The following is a 13842-nucleotide window of genomic DNA, read 5'->3' as shown; positions in this document are numbered from 1 at the left end:
AGAAGAAATGTACTAATGATTCTGCTTTTCTGTTTATATGTCATCCAGAACAGTGAGGTTTTTTTATTGGCAAAATACTGAGTAATCTTAAAATATCATCTCATTCTGTCTGATGTTTTCATTTAAATGTGTTTGATGTGACCAATGCAAATTACATTGACAAAGTGTACTCAAAATGGTTAGATTCATAGTAATACCGCAAGGTAATCTTTTGGGAAACTGGGTTTGAATGGCATATGGAATTTGAATTCAATAACAATCTGGAGTTAATGACCACCATGAAACCATTGTCCATTTTAGGGGAGTAAACAGATTAGTTTACTATTGTCCTTTTAAGAAAGGAAATTGCCACTTTTACTTGTTCTGGTCTACATGTGACGTTAGACCCACAGCAATGTCATTGAATCTTAACTGCCCTTGGGCAATTAAGGATATGCAATAAATGCTGGCCTAGCCAGTGACACCTCCATTTATTTTGAATAACAAAAGATGGGAGACAGGTCGTAGATAATGAAGGCGAAAGATATAAACAGAAATATGGTTGGAGAACAGAACAGATTTTGTTTTCAATTACTTAATCCTGGAAATGAAGTACAGTGTTTACAAAACATCTGTCACCTTCCCATTTGGGACATGTTAGATCATCACTGTAAAGGACGTTTGTACTTTGATCCAGGTTCACAATATACTATTGCTATTTGGTAACTTGATTTTTAAAATGGAGAGATAAGGTGGATTTTCATTCTGAGAAGATCTGACTTTACTTTCATGTTAGTGCTTGATATATTTGCTAAAGTGTTTGCTGACTTGAGTATTACAACCAGCAAAGAGTGAGAAAGAGCAAGATGAGGCCAGAGACATCTTCACACAGACAGAAGAGGTTTAAAACAGAGTTGCTACTTTACTTATCCTGTAATCAGTCAGGGCTGTGGAGTTGTAAGAAAAGAGGGCATCCGAAAATACTGGAAGGCATAGGTTTGAGAAATCCATCTTAAAAAATAATGGGCTGAGTTCGCAGTGAAGTGTTGGAAAGAAACATTAATGTAGAAAATAGCATTAAGTGAAAGCACAGACTTTGCTGAAAGAAACCCAGTTGCAGCCATGCTGCAAAAAGAGAAGCTTTCACAGGGAGATGGTGTTCACTGAAGTTTGAGGATCTGTAAGGTATTGCTGGGATAGAATGGAACTTTTTCTGACATTTACCATGAAAATATTTCAATAGTTCTTGTCTTGTATATAATATAGTTTGTTTCTGCTTTGCAACAAACTTTGATATTTTATGTTCAAATTATGTTGGCAATCTTTGTGAATGCATTCAGTTACTGGCCTCCATGGCAAACAAAAACAAAAATAAAATGTACAGTTTGTCATGCCAGGTTCCAATATGAGATCTGACTGTCCGATCTTATCATCGGCTTGGACTACTAATATCCTTAGAGACTCAGCCCCCAAAAAAGGCAACTCAAGTGAGGGAAAAGATAAAATTGATTAACTGAGCCCAGTAGCTGGAGATCACATTGTGATGGTGCAAAACCAGATGCATCATAGTGATCACAACTTCTGAAGAATTAACCAATAACATAACTGAAGAATTGTAGGCCTGTGTTGTACATGTCCATGATTTGATTGTACTCTCATGATGCTGTTCCTTTAACAAGGTTATGGTGTCCTTGGCTTTATTTTTAGAGAGATTGTAAAAGACACAGACTCCGAAAAATCTTTGTTAAAAAGTTTGAGGGCCAGTTTGATTATAGTTAACAGATACTGCCTCAGGTAATTGGCTTTTAAATTAAAAAAAAAGCTTGTACAATGAAAGAGGAGTAGCCAGTTCTCCCAGTTCAGCTTTCCTCTAGTTTGATTTGGTTTTTGGCAGTCTGGCTATTCACTGAAAGCAGTCAGGCAGTTGTGAAGCTACTGGACCCAAAGAAGCAGGTCCATGCTGATCCTCTCTCTCTGACCTCTCTCCTAAGACACTCTTTGATTTTACCTTTTGTGTCAAGGCGTGTTCATTTAAATATGGGTATTCTTTGAAGTATTGAGAAGAGCATCGTCAATCAGGATGATCTGTTGGGTTGTCAGATATGTTGTTATTCTGTTTTCTTTTGTTTGTGTTTCATTTGGTAATCTTGTAAATAAGTTCTGTTTTATTTAAAACTAAGTAGTTTGACCGGCTGCATCACTCCTGGAATATCCACACTTACACCTTTTAAAAAAGACTACCTTCTTGAAATGTTTTGAGGAGGTCTGGTCTGGTCCATAACAGATTGAAGGCTCTTTGCGGGATTTGTTTCATTTTGGGATTAGGGTTGTTGGACTCGAAGGCAGCGAGTGGTAAGTGTTAGTGTCTTTTGTTCTGGGTGTTGAATTCGATTGGGTTAAACAGTGTTCAGAGCTGAAAATATGTTGCTGGAAAAGTGCAGCAGGTCAGGCAGCATCCAAGGAGCAGGAGAATCGACGTTTCGGGCATGAGCCCTTCTTCAGGAATTCCTGCTGCTCCTTGGATGCTGCCTGACCTGCTGCGCTTTTCCAGCAACACATTTTCAGCTCTGATCTCCAGCATCTGCAGTCCTCACTTTCTCTTTAAACAGTGCTCAGGATAGCAATGGCTTTTTCAATCACCAAGAGTTTTCTAGCGGTGGAAGAAGCGACCTTGGGGGCTTTTACAAATGGTGATTAAGGCCAAGCTGCTGGAATTAGCAGACAAACCGCCGCTGCCTCCTTCCGTGAGGAAAGGAGAGAGAATTACAACAATAGTTCAGCATTTAAATTGGCTGGGAATGCCGTTAGAATCTTTAGAATTGGCTAAAATTCAATTGAAAATGAAGCAGCTTGGGTTACAGGCGAAAAACAAGGAAAGAGCAACAGAAATGAAACTGTGTGAATTATAAAGAAAAGCAGAACAAAAAAAGAGTGCACATGTGCTTGTGCCAGAAGGCTACAGGCAACATTTCCTGATTCTAAGAAGGACCTTCATCAAAACTACATTGAGTTTGAAAGGATCAAGCAAAGTAATTTAGATAGGTGGATAAGAGCATTAAAAATAGAGCAAACCTATGACTCTGTTAGAGACACGATTATTTTGGAAGAGTTCAAAAATTCAATTCCTGAAGTAGTGAGAACTCACATGGAGGAGCAGAGAGTTATAATGGCAAGATTAGCAGTTGAAGTGGCTGATGATTGAGTTGGTCCATAAATCAAAGTTGCACTTCCAAAATCAATTTCAATCCATGAGGGATAGAAATTGGGGAACTGAGAAATCCTCGTGTGGAAAGGGAAAGGTAAATCTCTATGAAGGTCATAAGGATAACTTACCACAGGATAAAAAGGAAACTCTTGAAGGGGAGAGAGACATTTAAAAAGCTCTGGTGCTTTCACTGCAACAAAGTAGGCCACTTGAAATCAGTGTTGATTAGTTAGGAAAAGCCCTGGGAAGTCGGATGTAGGATAAGCCAGTGAATTTTATTGGAATGGTAATGAAAAGCACAGTGGAAACTAGAAATCTGCACCAGAATGTACAAACTAGTTGGAGGTTGGTTAAGGAAGAAGTGCCAGATCATCTTAAACCATATACTTGCGAAGGTAAAGTTTACTTGCATAGGCCAGGAGCAGCAAGTAAAAAAGATTACAATATTAAGATTTACAGACTCCTCTCAATTTGTGATGTTGAAAGATGGGGAGATATGTTCTTCTGAAGGACCATTGCCAGAAAAGGTGCTAGTAGAGATTTCAGGGTGAAACAAGTAGTGATCAATCATATAAAGTGAGGTTAGAGTGTCCAATGAAGAGTGGAGAAGTCATGTTAGGAGTACTGGCCAGACACTCAGCTCCAGGAATACAATTTGTCTTTGCTAATGATATAGCTGGTTCACAAGTAGGAGCTGGTAAGCTTCAACTATGGTTCAAAAGCCAGTGGAAACTCAGGAACTGAACTATTATAGGACAGTTTTATGGATTCTTCTGGACTGTGTGGTAATAAGGTCATAAAGTCACCAGTTGAAACAGGAGAGATCAAAGTACAGATAAAGTTGAATTTGAATTAGCAGAGACCCTATTTGATCACTTGGTTGAGACAAATCAAGAGCAGATAGATGACTAAGCAGATATCTTCAACTCCGATACATTAACTGAGTTACAGCAGAATGATAATTTTTGAGGCAATTCTATAAAAAGGCATACACAGAAAAAGAACTGAATGTATCCCTGATTGGTATTACCTTAATGGTGTTTTCGTGAGGAAATAGAGATCATCACACCTTCAGGCAGATGAGAAATGGCAGAGGATAATCAAATCGCATTGCCAGTGGTTTACAGAAAAGTGTTGTATGGTGCATGAGCTACCACTAGGGGGTCATTTAGGAGTGAGAAAAACTCAAGCTGAAATACAAAAACATTTTACTGGCCTAGACTGCAAAAGGATAGAACATTACAGCGTGGTACAGGCCCTTTGGCCCTTGATGTTCCACCGACTTGTAAAATCAATTTGCAGCCCATCTAACCTATGCTTTTCCATTTCCATCCATGTCTATCCAATGACCATGTCTATCCAATGACCATCCAATGACTATGCAAGTAAACTTGACCTTCGCTAGTATATGGTTAAAGATGATCTGGCACTTTCTCCTTAACCAACCTCCAACTAGTTTGTACATTCTGGTGCAGCTTTCTAGTCTCCACTGTGCTTTCCATTACCATTCCAATAAAATTCACTGGCCTATCCTACATCCGACTTCCCAGTGCTTTTCCTAACCCATCAACACTGATTTCAAGTGGCCTACTACTGTTGCAGGCAGTGTGTTGCATGCCCCTACAACTCTGAGTAAAGAAACTACCTCTGACATCTGTCCTATATCTATCACACCTCAATTTAAAGCTATGTCCTCTTGTGCAAGCCTTCACCATATGAGGAAAAAGGCTCTCACTGTCCACCCTATCTGATCCTCTGATTATTTTATATGTCTCAATTAAGTCACCTGTCAACCTTCTTCTCTAATGAAAACAACCTCAAGTCCCTCAGCCTTTCCTCATAACACCTTCCCTCCTTACCAGTCATAATCCCAGTAAGTCTCTTCTGAATCCTTTCCAAATCTTCCACATCATTCTTAAAATGCGGCGACCAAAACTGTGCACAATGAAAGTGCTGTCACAGTAGAGTTTTGTACAGCTGCAGCATAACCTTCTGATTCCAAACTCAACTCCTCTACTAATAGAAGTTAACACACCATATGCCTCCTTAACAACCCTATCAACCTGGGTGACAGCTTTCTGGGATCTGTGCACATGGACACCGATCTCTCTGCTAATCTGCACTACCAAATGTCTTACCATTAGCCCAATACTCTTTATTCCTGTTACTCCTTCCAAAGTGAATCATCTTACATTTTCCTGCAGTAAACTCCATTTGCCATCTCTCACCCCAGTTCTGCAGCTTATATATGTTTCTCTGTAACCTACAGCATCCTTTGTCATACTATGTCAGGAAAACTCCACTGACCTTAGTGTCATTGGCAAATGTACTAACCCATCCTCATCCAGGTAATTTATAAAAATGACAAACAGCAGTGGACCCAAAACAGATCCTTGCAGTTCACCACTTGTAACTGAACTCCACGATGAACATTTCCAATCAACCACCACCCTCTGTTGTCTTTCAGCTCGCCAATTTCTGATCCAAATTGCTAAATCACCCTAAATCCCATGAATTAGCCTACCCTGGGGAACCTTATCAAACACGAGCTGAAAAATGTGTTGCTGGAAAAGCGCAGTAGATCAGGCAGCATCCAAGGAGCAGGAGAATAGACATTTCGGGCATAAGCCCTTCTTCAGGAACCTTATCAAACACCTTACTGAAATCTATGTACACCATATCAACTGCTTTACCCTCATCCATCTGTTTGGTCACCTTCTCAAAGAACTCAACAAGATTTGTGAAACACGACTTATCCTTCACAAAACCGTGTTGACTATCCCAAATTAACTTATTCCTTCCTAGATGATTATATATCATATCACTTATAACCTTTTCCAACACTTTACCCACAACTGAAGTAAGGCTCACTGGTTTATAATTACCAGGGTTGCCCCTACTCACCTTCTTGAATGAGAGGAAAACATTTGCTATCCTCCAGTCTTCTGGCACTATTCCTTTAGACAATAATGACATAAAGATCAAAGCCAAAGATTCTGCAATCTTCTCTCCCCTGCTTTCCAGCAAATCCTAGGATAAATCCCAAAAAGGACTTATCGATTTTCACCCTTTCCAGCATTTCTAACAGCTCCTTGTGAATGTCAATTCCATCTAGTCTAGTGACCTGTATCTCAGTATTCTTCTCGACAACATTATCTTTCTCCAGTGTGAATACTGACAAAAAATGTTCATTTAGCGCTTCCCCTATCTCTTCTGACTCCACACACAATTTTCCACTCCTATCCTTGATTGGCCCTAATCTTTCTCTAGTCATTCTTTTATTCCTTATATACCTTTAGAAAGCTTTAGGTTTTTCGTTGATCCTACCTGCTAATAACTTATGCACCCTCTTGGCTGTTCTTAACTCTCTTTAGGTCTTTCCTGGCTAACGTGTAACTCTCAAGCACTCTGAGCTGTCACATATCATCCAAATATAAGCCTCCTTCTTCCCCTTGACAACAGATTCAACTTCCTCAGTGCTCAACAACTTCCTTCCTAGCTGACAGTGCAGGCGGTGCAGGCTCGAAGGGCTGAATGGCGGTGCAGGCTCGAAGGGCTGAATGGCCTACTCCTGCACCTATTGTCTATTGTCTATTGTCTATTGTCTATTGTCTATTGTCTATTGACAGGTACATACGTATCAAGCAAACACAGTAGCTGTTCCTTGAACAAGATCCACATTTCAATTGTGCCTATTCCCTGCAGTTTCCTTCCCCATCCTATGCAAACTAAATCTTGCCTAATTACATTGTAATTGCCCTTCTCCCAGCTATAACTCTTGCATTATATCCCTATCCCTTTCCATCGCTAAAGCAAACATAAACAAATTGTGGTCACTATCACCAAAGTGCTCACCTACCTCCAAATCTAACATCTGGCTGGGTTCATTACCCAGTCCCAAATCTAAATCCCTTGTTGGTCTGTATGCATACTATGTCAGGAAACCCTCCAGCACACATTGGGCAAAAACTGACCTATCTGAAGTACTTGAACTATAGCCTAACCTCAGCCCATACTACCTCAGTAAATTATGGTCCTTTCTGCAACCATAATACTGTCCTTGACTAACAATGCCACCTCCAACCCAACTCTTTTACCATTTTCTGTTCTTGCTGAACCATCTAAATCCAGGAATCTGCAACAGCCATTCCTGTTTTTGCTCTACCCATGTCACCGAAATGGCCACAACATCAAAATCCCAGGTACTAACCCATGCTGCAAGTTCACGCACCTTATTCTGTATGCTCCTGACATTGAAGTAGACACACTTCAAGCCAACTTCTTGCTTAATGGTGCCCTCTTGCAACCTTGAAACCTTACTTCTGACCCCATTACTCTCAACCTCCAGTATTCTCAAATTACAATTTAGGTTCCCATCCCCCTGCTGAATTAGTTTACTGCTGAATTAGCTTCACTCACTGAATTGCTAAACAAAGGCAAGAGGTTTCAGTGGATAGCAAACTGTTAGAGGTGTTTGACAGCTGAACAGCTGTGTTTACTACTGCCCTGGCATTAGCCACACCTTATTACGCAAAACCATTCAAGATGGCTATCGAATCATGTGATGTGGGTATCAGTGCTGTACTCTTGCAAGAAGACGACAAGGAGATAGAAAGACCTATCCGGTGTTTCTCCAAAAATTGAACATTCATCAGAAATATTCGACAGTTGCGAAGCAGACTTTGAGCTTGGCGTTGGCATTACAGCACTTCAATGTTTATGTTACCAGTAACGTCCTGAGACAATCATATGCACTGATCATAACCCATTGAAGTTTGTTGAGAAATTTAAGAACAAAAATGACAGACTGTTTAGATGGAGCTTGTTACAGCCATTCAATTTGAAAATTGTACATGTGGCAAGATGAGAAAACGTGATTGCCGATGCATTGTTGAGACTTGAATGAGAAACAGGCGTTTGGCAGGAATAAAGCAGGCTGAAACAAAATGTAATAGTGCATGTTTATTGTCAATGTAACATAAGGGTGTTATAGTGCACTAATACCTTAAGGTTAAAGGGTTTTAAAATGAAGCCATCTTTGCATATTTTTTCTTTTTTTAAAGGGGGGGGGGAGGTATGACGCTGTAGCTCCTTTAACAAGGTTATGATATTCTTGGCTTTTTTCCAAAGAAGTCATAAAAGACACAGACTCCGAAAAGTCTAAGTTTGAAGGGTTTTAGTGCCAATTTGATTAAAGCTAACAGATACTGCCTCAGGCACAAGGCTTTTCAATTTAAAAAAACACCTTGTACAATGAAAGGGGAGTGGCCAGTTCTCCCAGCTCAGCTTCTCTCTGGTTTGATTTGGCTTTTGGCAGTCTGGCTACTTACTGAAAGCAGTCAAGCAGTTGTGAAACTGCTGGACCCGAAGAAGCAGGTCCATGCTGATCCCCTCTGACTTCTCTCCCATACGGCCGTGTTTAATTTTTACCTTTTGTGGCAAGGGGTGTTCATGGGGATTGTTGCAAGTATTGAGAACAGCATCATTAAGTTGGGATGATCTGTTGGGTTTTTGGGTCAGGTAAGTTATTCAGTATTCTGTTTTCTTTTGTTTGTGTTTCATTTGGTAATCTTGTAAATAAGTTCTGTTTTATTTAAAACTAATTGGTTTGACCAGCTGCATCACTCCTGGAATATTCACGTTACATCTGCTTAAAACAATTGGCAAAGTTAGGATCTGGGCCACTTTCTTAATGCTTTGAAGGGGTCTGACCTGGTGCATAACATTACTCGTTCAGATTTAGGAAAAGAAATTACGAAATTTTGAACATATTTGGTTGTAAAGAACTAAAATGTTTATAAACTTAAAAAATGAATTTTCCAAAGCACAAGTTACTTTTTTGGGGCACATAGTTGGACAAAAGCATGTAGCACCTAGAGAAACAAAATAAGAGCTCTCTTGGATTTTCTAATGCCTATGAAAAATTAGACATTTTGCAGTATATCAGGATGAATGGATGCTACCAGAAGTTCATTCTGAATTTCACACTGTAGTGGCTCCTCTAACAAGCTTGTTAAAGAAACTTAAGCAATTTGACTGGACAGTTTGAAAGCTGTGCAGACTGTAGTGCCAGTTTTAGTAGCAGCAAATTATGCAAAGCTATTTGAACTTACAGTTGATGCCAGCAGTGGTGATATTGGTGCAGTTTTATTACAGGAGGATGAGACGGGGATTAACCAGCCAATCAATTACTTTCCTACCAAAACCAAAACTTATGGCAGTAGAAATAGCAACTTTTGAAAAAAATAATTTTGTATCGGACTGAACATTTTGAAGTGTCGATATTCAACAACTCTGCAGAAACTTTTACTAGTATGGACCATGACTCGTTAACGTTCTGAGCAAAGTTTTAGACTAAGAATTTGAGGCTGTTCTAGGATGTTTAATTCCACAACCATACAATTTGAAAACCATTTGCCTCAGAGGAAGAGGGAGTGTTGTAGCAGGATCAGAAAATGATTTAGCAGATGCTTTATCAAGAGCAAGTATGGAGAAACAAAAATGTCATGATCAGCAAGGATTTGTGTAGGATATAATTATGAAACATCCTTGTGTACTTACTTTAACAGTAGGAATATATTTAAATTAAAATCCATACAATCAGTGGGCGGCACGGTGGCACAGTGGTTAGCACTGCTGCCTCGCAGCGCCAGAGACCCGGGTTCAATTCCCGCCTCAGGCGACTGACTGCGTGGAGTTTGCACGTTCTCCCCGTGTCTGCGTGGGTTTCCTCCGGGTGCTCCGGTTTCCTCCCACAGTCCAAAGATGTGCGGGTCAGGTGAATTGGCCATGCTAAATTGCCCGTAGTGTTAGGTAAGGGGTAAATGTAGGGGCATGGGTGGGTTACGCTTTGGCAGGACGGTGTGGACTTGTTGGGCCAAAGGGCCTGTTTCCACACTGTAAGTAATCTAAAAAAAAGTAAACAGAAACAGTGATTTACAAAAAAAAAGTTAAAATGTAAAAATCTCCATCACACCTCCCCACAGTTAAAAAATGAAAATCATTTTCACGTTTTCTGTGGGGAGGTATAATTGAGATTTTTAATATCATATTGTAATTTTAACACTGCATTTCTGAAGTGATTTCAGAGAGAGAAAGGGCAGAGTCCGATTTCATACAGAGAGTGAAGGTTTATAACAGAAGACATGCTATTATTAGCAATCTCCAACCACCCAGAGCTTGAAAGAAGTCTGAAGAGGAATGCTCCAAAAGCAGAAGTTTGTGAAGATGGGACCTTAATTGGATGGGCCAATGAGTAGCAGATGGTTTAATTTTGATAAATGTGAGGTGTTGCATTGTTGGAGAAATGTTCTGTTTCCAAAAAACCTCATACACGGGCCTTGTGAAATTGATATGTTGATTTATTTAACAATTTTGTGAGAAGAGGTCAATTATGGCTCAGCTCAGAATGACCGCTCAGTACTGAGAAGTCATAATCTCTCCATTCAGCTACAGGCGTATACAGTTTATAAAAGGTTACAAATGGCTGACTGTTGATTACAGAACAATACAGGTCTAACTACAATATTAAAAAGGCTAACAATACTACTCGTCTAACAACATCGATTTACTGAACAATGGTAACAGGAGTATAAGAACATCAATTAATTGAACAATTAAAACTGATCAAGTAGCATCCTGTTCATAATGGCAAGTGGTCAATGACTGTCAATAGTAACTCGTTTGGTGACATCTTGACTGCAGGGGCAATGTATTAGCTCAAGCGCACATGGAAAGAGAGATCCCTTGGGGAGCTTATCAGTGGGTGTGGAGGTACAGCATCATTGGATTCTCTTTCACCGACAATCAGTGGGCCGTTTAATTAATGTGTTTCCCCTGGCCATGGAAATGCCTGTTCGGTCAATTCCTGTGAATAGCTGTCAGCAATTTAACTAATATGCCTCCTCTCGTCATGGAACCTGGCTTCCACACTCAAAATGGTTTTCTTTCTTCCACATGCATTTTGGCAGGGCAAACCAGGGCAGGACTTGTACACTTCATCGTAGGGTGCTGGGGAATGTTGCTGAACGAAGAAACCTCAGGGTGCAGGTGCTTAGTTCCTTGAAAATGGTGTCACAGGTAGATAGGGTGATGAAAAAGGCATACTTGCTTCCATTGGTCAGAACATTGAGTATAGGAGTTGGGACATCGTGTTGCAGCTGGATAGGACATTGGTGAGGGCCATTTTGAATATTGTGCATAATTCTGGTTGGCCTGTTATAGAAAAGATTTGCAACTTGAAACAGTGCAGAAAAGATTTACAAGGATGTTTCAAGGACTGGAGGGTTTGAGCTATATGGATTGACTGAAGAGGCTGGGCTTTTTTCCCTGTTGTTAGAGGCTGAAGGGAAAACCTGATATATGTTTATAAAATCATGTGGGGCATGGTTAGAGTGCATAGCCACTCCTGCTATTGAACTTCCTGCTGTGTGGGAGTTCAAAACTAGAGGGCCGAAGGTGAAAGGGAAAAGATTTAAAAAGGACTTGAGAGAAAGAGTTACTGACCTCCAAAATATAGAAAAATAAAACTTATTGCCAAACAGGTTCCTGTCTGGAATGTCTAACTTGTCCAGTGTTACTAACAGCTAGAATCATCACAATAATATATATTATTACGCATCTGTTAGCCTCCATCCTGTCATGCAAAATATTTCATTATTCTGTACTTCATCAGGTAGCTACTCAATCCTTTTTGACAGAACAATTGGTGGACTCTCGCATTGTTCTCACAGCTGCCAGCAGACATGAATACATTACTTGAGATTAAATGGGGCAGAATTTTTCCTTTGTTTTTAAACTATGGGGTAAAACATCTTTGTTGCAACAAACACGCCACCTTTATTACAGAGATTACTTGTAATTAACTTGTTCATTAAAAACTGATAGGTGAGTGTTAACAAGTTCCTTGGTGAATCACAGACCTTGTCACTGGTGTCTCAGTTCACCAGAAGGCAAGAAGTGACTAGGTCTACTGGTTAAGGCCTACTCCTTGGGCAGTTCAGTACTGGGAAGATGAGACACTTTCTACACTACCTGTGGGGCGAGAGTTATGGAGATAAAGGTGGGAATCAGAGTCAAGACAATGTTGACTCAGTGGTAACCCCTTCCCAATCTCCAATCATGTCCCTGAGTGTCCTAGATCAGGAAGTTAGGAGTGTCCCTCTTTTCGAAAGGATTATCATCATGCTTTCCCAGTTGGGGAAAATACACACATTTCTTGGCCATTGGGATAAAAGAGGAGGCAGATTGAGGCATTTTATTGGTGATTAATTGACCACTTACTGGTGGGGACTGAGAAAGTCACCTAATATTTTCAGTCAGAATTTAATAAGGTGCTAGGAAAAGTGTGGTTTTCTCTCCAGTGCCAATTTGCACCATTACTTTCTCTTGCCATTTGTAGGGAAAGGATAATACATAAATTATATAAATTGATATCAATTATAATTCTCTTTCCTGAATGCAAGTTCTGAGTGTCAACTCAAGTAACCAAAAAGTTAAATTTCATTTGACCTTCTGGTATTTCTGATTATTATTTTGCATGTTTTTTTTGCTCTAATGAGCCTTCACTTTTAAGTAAGAAGCTCTTATCACCAGCTATCCAGTGCCACCCCCCTCAAGTCAGTAGTCAAAATACAACAAAGACAAAAGGACCACTTGAAGAATAGGTGTTAGTTACAGAATATATCAGTTTTTGTCCTCAAACTTTCATTCATATATACTCTTCTGTCTGATGTATTATATGAACAAAAGTGCTGAAGAAACTTAGCAGGTTTGGCAGCAAGTTTGAAGAGAGAAATGGAGTTAATGTTTCGAGTCCAGTATGACTTTTCTTTGGAATTCTGGAATTAACTGTTCCCCTCTCCACAGATTCTACCAGATCAGACAAGTTTCATGGGCATTTTGTGATTTTATTTCAGATTTCCAATATCCACAATACTTTGACTCAGTTACATGAGCAAGTTTGACCAATGTCTTGTCTGGCAGATGGGTCGGCTTCTCATTCATCTCTCTTGAAGTCATTTTTAAAATCTCAACTGTTCTTTCCCGTCCCTTTACTGGATACTTCAGATCCCTCCATTTTAAACCCACCAGAAATGTAAGGGCTGAAGTCAGCCATTCAGCCCATTGAGTCTGCTCTGCCATTCAATGAGGTTATGGCTGATTATGATAATCCTCAACTCCACACTCCTGCCTTTTTTCCTGTAAGCCTTGATTCCATTCCTGATTAAAAATCTATTTCAGCCTGGAATATACTTAATAGTCCAATCTCGACAGTCCTCCATGGTAAAAAATTCCACAGAGAAACATTAATCCGGGATACTGCACCCCTACTCTGAATGTATTCAAATGGGTAGATCTCTCTCTTTTATTTTATGACCAGTTCACTCCCGTCTTTTACCCTCTCAGCTAAGTTGATGTATTAAGCTTAGCAACATCCTCTTTCCACTAAAAGAATGTTTTCCTAATGTGTTCTTCCCTTATCTTTCACATTCATTCCTCTTTCACTTCAATCCCCCTCTCCTCCACATTGTCTCTTCATGCTCACCCTCTGTCTTTGTTCAACACAAGCACGGTTTCTGATTGTGATTTTGCCTGTGCAAATCTGCCCAATACTGTTTGATGTTTCATTTGTAGTTCTAACATTATATTTTCTGATG

This window comes from Chiloscyllium plagiosum, chromosome 35, assembly GCF_004010195.1.
Source record: "Chiloscyllium plagiosum isolate BGI_BamShark_2017 chromosome 35, ASM401019v2, whole genome shotgun sequence".
NCBI classification, from domain to species: Eukaryota; Metazoa; Chordata; class Chondrichthyes; order Orectolobiformes; family Hemiscylliidae; genus Chiloscyllium; species Chiloscyllium plagiosum.
This window is presented reverse-complemented; position numbering follows the sequence as displayed.